We start from the raw sequence: 6,045 nt of genomic DNA, 5'->3' as shown, positions 1-6,045 counted from the left end.
CTAGAGTTGGCTTTGTACAAGGCTTAAAAGGTCTTTAAATAAATACTTTTTGAAATGTCTATGAGGAAAATGAACGGGGAATCATTTCCTGGGCCCTGGTAGGGGGCGGGACTGCAACGCTCTATAGATACACTAAAGACCACAGGAATGGACACTGAGGACCCTGGAGTACATGAGGGAGGGTGACGGATGGATGAGGAAGAACGATAAAGAAAGAACAGAGAGAAAGAGAGAAAAAGAAAGAAGTGTGTGAGAAAGAGAAAAAGAAAGCAAGAGAAACATATAGGATTGGGAGGAGATGTGTTTTTAAGATGAGTGTTTGTGAAGGAGGGGTCAAGGTGAAATGAAATGAAATGATTACTATATTTACCCAGGGTATCTGGGCTAAGCTCAAGAACTTGTTTCCAGCCAGGCCCTGCTCATAGAACATTTCATCGTAGTGGTTCAATGCCTTGTTCAAGGGCACTTCAGCGGTGGTAATTTTAACGTGTCGGACCGCTGATTCGAACTGGCGACCTTCCGGTATCAAGACCGCTCCGCAATCCGTTCGGCCACCGCTGCCACTGATGGGAGAGGAGAAGAGCAGCTACTAGTATATGGGTGCAAACTAATGGAGTTTAAGTAACAAGCAGCAGTCTGTTGTGTGTTTTATGATGCCTTCAGGGAACGAAAGGTTAGCTAAAGAGCATGAGAACAAAATGGAGCATGGAGTACGGGCGGACGGACATCCTTATTATCTTTAAGCGCAGGCTGAAATGATTGGGGAACCCTTCAACACTACAGCTCTGCCATACAGTACATCAATCAAATGTTATGGACACCTCCACAGACAGGAATGTGATTACCTTGCACTGACAGGACGTACATCACCTTGTCTCACAAATACCAAACCTTAATTCAATATATGTTGGCCAAATGGAGGAACATAACACCACCTTTTCATTTATGTCACAAACAACCTCTATATGACCTTCTACTTGTCAGGCAGATGACAACTGCCTTTATCGGCTTTAGTGATAACAGTACTTATGCTTTTAGTGGTAGCATACTGGAGACACTAATCAAATCCAAATGTAAAAGATTATTTTCTCAGATTTTATCTAAAAAATAAGTGTTTTTTAACGTCACAGGCCAACAGTTTGACCCTGCAGGCCGTCCGTCAATTTCATCGTGCAATTGGGGTTTTCCCTCTGTTGGGACATGTTGAAGCTGGTGTTAATGACGCTTGCTTTAGGAGGTGCAGAGTGTAGTGTAGCACGCACGCACACACACACACACACACACACACACACACACGCGCACACACACACACACACACACACACACACACACACACACACACACACACACACACACACACACACACACACACACACACACACACACACACACACACACACACACACACACACACACACACACACACACACACACACACACACACGAAGGTAAACTATAACAAGTAGTGCATGACTAGTATGCATGTCTCCTGTAGTTTTTCCTCAAAGATGAAACAATGCAAGCCAAAGACCAACCATGGCAGGACATCTGTGCGCTATTTAGAGTGAAGCTGTGGACAGCAGCATACTTCTCAGAATCGAGAAGTCGTACGAGCCAAAACACACTGTCCAGAACCATCTGGCCAGGCCAGCCATCCACTGACACACACACACAAAGAGAGGATTCACTCAAATATAAACTGTCCCGGAACACGTAGGCCCGAAAATCCCGGGTATTTGCTACGTCCTGATGGCGTTTGACTTTGCTACTTGCACACAGACAGCCCAAGACAGTGATTGGAACAAGGTGTACTGGAACGTTACTAAAGCGTTCCGTTTGTATTTAGCCGCACCATCCGTCTGGCCGATGTCATAACATGTGGCCATCCCTCAGGCAAGATGCTGTAACCATTTAAGCCCTTATATATTGTTTATTTCATGGGACAAATGGTAAAAATAGCTGATCTACAACATCACAATGTACGTTGCATCGTGACGTGTTGTGAGCTGCGAGCTTGCAATGCCAAGGTTCAAATTGTTAAAAAAGAAAAAAAAGGACATGTTATGATAATGGCCAAAATAATCCTTTAAAAACATCATGACATTAAAATACTTTTTTGCAGCAGGAGCAGGAATTCCTGGGAGGGTGTGTCTGCTCATGCTGCTGGTATTGTGCGAGACTGGACAAAAACAAGCCTGGTTTTCCATGTGTCTAACTAACTCCCCTTCACTCCCCTTTCTTTCTCCCTCGGTCCCTCGCTCCGTTTGAAGAGGAACTGTGCTCCTGTACTTTCCACGCTCCCTGGGGGGGTCGTTAAAAATGAGAGGCTGGCGTCACTGTCGCACAGCCTGGTGTGACCTTTGTCAACTCACCTTTTCTATTTCTAAAAAAAACCCCAACAACAATAGGGCTGGCAACTGGGATAATACAACTATGATAAAATGAAAACTAGGAAAAAAGAAAAAAAAACCTGACACAAAGCTGCACTGTTATGAAGCCGGTTCAGATACTGCACAAAAGTGCCACTAAGTCCACAACAGGAACAAATAATTTGAATTGTGTAGTCTAAGAAACTAATTAGACAGTGTGTAGGTTTCTGAGAACACACAAGGGAAGCTTTGACGACATGCCATAAATGTATTTTTTATTGTGACTAGCCGTCACAACATTTCCTGCAGTGCCTCATTCTACCACCGGGTTAGTAGTAAGTACCCCATTACACATCCATTCAATAGCTCACAAAAACACAGTCCCATATAAGGATGCAAATGGAGATGTGCACACAGAAAGGCATAAAGGAGCACACTGTCAGACACACAAATAGAGTACGTATTATTGGATCCTATATTATCTAGACCAGTGATTCTCAATCATTTTCATTTCAAGTTTGAAAAACATTAAGTGACGGACCCCCATTTTATACATTTTATCTTATAAAGTAAAATCATATTAAATTTAACTCTGAGAGTGTACAAAACTACAAATGGAACCAAATGTAATGTATGGTCAATGGAGTGGACCCTGTGCGCTGAGAATTAGTGATCTATTCTACTCGAGCTGGAAGGCTATGTGCAGGTGCACCGTATACTGTATCTCTCCAAAGGTCTTTGATACAGCGTTGGGAGGAACAGCAAGGTCAAAGAGATTAGTAGAGAACGAGAGACTGTGCACCACAGGAATGCTTTCCGTCTGACATTCTATCTACACTGTGTCTTTCTCCTGCACGACATCCCCTTATCATCCAGGTGCCACGTACTGTATATAACAGTACGCATGTACTGTACAGTGAAGGAGGCAGGAGTTATACACGTTTATAAATGCACTCGTACAGTCACACACACACACACACACACACACACACACACACACACACACACACACACACACACACACACACACACACACACACACACACACACACACACACACACACACACACACACACACACACACACACACACACACAGAAGCATGCAGCGTTAAAAATTTTTATACACCACATACTGTATCTGGAACAAACTTCCAGAAAACTGCAGGCTTGCTATACAACTCTGTTCTTTCAAATCATTTCAAAGCCACTGCATGTGCTATACAAATAAACTTGGCCTGCCCCACACAGACGCCCACCCAGACACATCCAAACCAGTTCAGTTCAGAAACACCAAAACACAGACCTACGTACATCCAGCCCAAATATAACCAGAGATTGCCACGTAAATAATGCATTCAAATCTATGGCAGAAAATACGTTTCCTCCATGGTTTCATTGTTGAAAACGTGTTAACTCTTTAGACAGCCTGCCACCCATGACTGAACCAACAGAGGGCGGACTGACGGAGCAGATCATGATCTCTCCTGTGATCTCTCAACATCGCCTGCTTTCATCTGCAGCGAAACTTCACGGGAATTGATACATTACAAAAGGTGAGGTGAGGTGTGCCGCATTACAGAAGAATGACCAGAAAGGGTGATGTAATGTATAGGCCTAGTGTAATAAAATGTTCCCATCTTGCCATTAGAGAGAGGTTTTGTCTGCACTGCTGATTCAATGTTAGATCAATTTAAAAAGAACAGTTAAAAAAAGCTTTGGAAGAATGCCATGGATGCCCTTTGCCCTTCTAAGGTTACAGTGATAGCCAACAGGAGGAAGCACGCATAATCCAGAACAGTGGAAAATAGACCTAAGCAGTACATGGGCCCCCTACTTCATTATAATAAAGTGATCCCATAAGACCTTAAAAACCGAACTCGTACAAACAGCGAGTGGCTGATGACAGTACAAAGACGGTGCCTAACAATCATCCGCTGAAGGCACTCTCCATAAAATAAACACCGGATGAGCTCACCGTCATTAAAACCCACTTAGCAGGAGTGTGACAATACCATACATCACACAAAGTTCTGTAGTTACGTGTGCACACGCATGCACACACGCGCATTCAACAATGCATGTACACACACACAAGTAATGCATTCAAACATGCATGTGCACGCATGTAGTGACTGTATGACCTCACCCTGTACTGTAGACCCCTTTCACTGCAGCCATTTTGACAGGGAAACACAGCTGAAGGTAATAACATTAATTGTGGGTGGGTTTGTTATTTAATTGTTACACTGTGTGGCAGCATGAGCTCCTGCATGTTCACGTCATGCTGGCAAACATACTGTAAGAGGCACCCTGGAGCACACCCACGATTAATGTCACAACATACAGCACTCAAGTTGAACAGTCCCCCCCCCCCCCATTTTCAAGGGTTAGTTCAGATGTTTGGACTTTAAGCTGTAGGAAATACTTGTCATAAATATAGTGGTTGTAAAGGTATAAATTGGTTCCCTGAGTCCCGTGGTGGGAGGTCTGGTCTGGTCTTGGTGAATATTAAGTAGTTCTGGGCATTTGGTGGGGGTAAAAATAAATGAATCCACAAAACTAACTATTTCTACCTTATAGTGCACATTTTGTTCCACTTTGACCCCCCTGTCACATGGAATGGAACTATGGTTTTGTGCTGCTGCTGGCGTAGTGATACTAGACAAAACCCACAAAATGAAGGAGTGGGTGCCAACTTTGGGATTGGCATTGGGCAGCTAAACGAGTAAACACAGCGGATTAACTAGAACCAAAAAGAGGAAGTGTTCTTGTCCATAGGGTGATGTATTTGAGCAGACTGTTCCAAATGGCCGTCCAGCATATGGATCATCTCAGAGGGACATTCAGCTATCAAACCACAACGCCTCCGTAAATATTTGGTTTTCTCATGTCCCTCCTCTCCGCCCCTACATACAGAATACTGATCTCTCCATCCTCTCTACAGAGGAAACAACGATGAAGGAGATGAAAAAGGAACACAACAAAAAGAGATGAAAAATAAATGTATTGCAAGTCAAGTTAGGAAGACTCTTCTTCTCTAGATCCCAACTGAATGTACTCACGTTATTGAAAACGTGCAAAGCCCTACACAGTGCCTCAGCACCGCATTCAAGAAGCTAAGCCCTTGACATAACGTCATGAAAATTATCGCCTCTTTCACAAGAGCTTGTCTTTCCAAAACACAGCGTCACAGACATTATCAGGGTGAATTCAATACACATGACAAAACTACTTGGACAGGGTGGAACCCCCAGAAGTCTTTTCCCGGAAACACAGTCAGAATACCTCAAGGAGATATCTCACAATGTATTTATTTGATGAAATCGGAACTAAATAGAAAGATAAGATGTCATTTTTCACAGCATTATGGTGGAGTGGTGAACATCCCTTGTCGCTGCTCACAGGCCTGTTCTATCTGGCAGTAGGCCACTGTGTTCCACTAGCAGATTTTGTGTGAGAGCAGGCAAGGAGGGAGACAGGGAGAAAGAGACATTGAAAGAATCGGAGTGAGAAGAAGAAAGCAAAGTTGCCCATAGCTCACAGTGTTAAACTTAAGTAGAGGTACATTTGTGTCAGTTCGAGATTGGGAGATAATGTCAGCCCTATTCAAGGTAATAGCTATTTATACCTGCCAATCTCTTTAAGGCCTGAATCACTGTTTTAGGAATTAGTGT

Source organism: Electrona antarctica, assembly GCF_951216825.1.
Source record: "Electrona antarctica genome assembly, chromosome: 15".
NCBI lineage: Eukaryota > Metazoa > Chordata > Actinopteri > Myctophiformes > Myctophidae > Electrona > Electrona antarctica.
Note: the sequence above shows the minus strand (reverse complement) of the source record.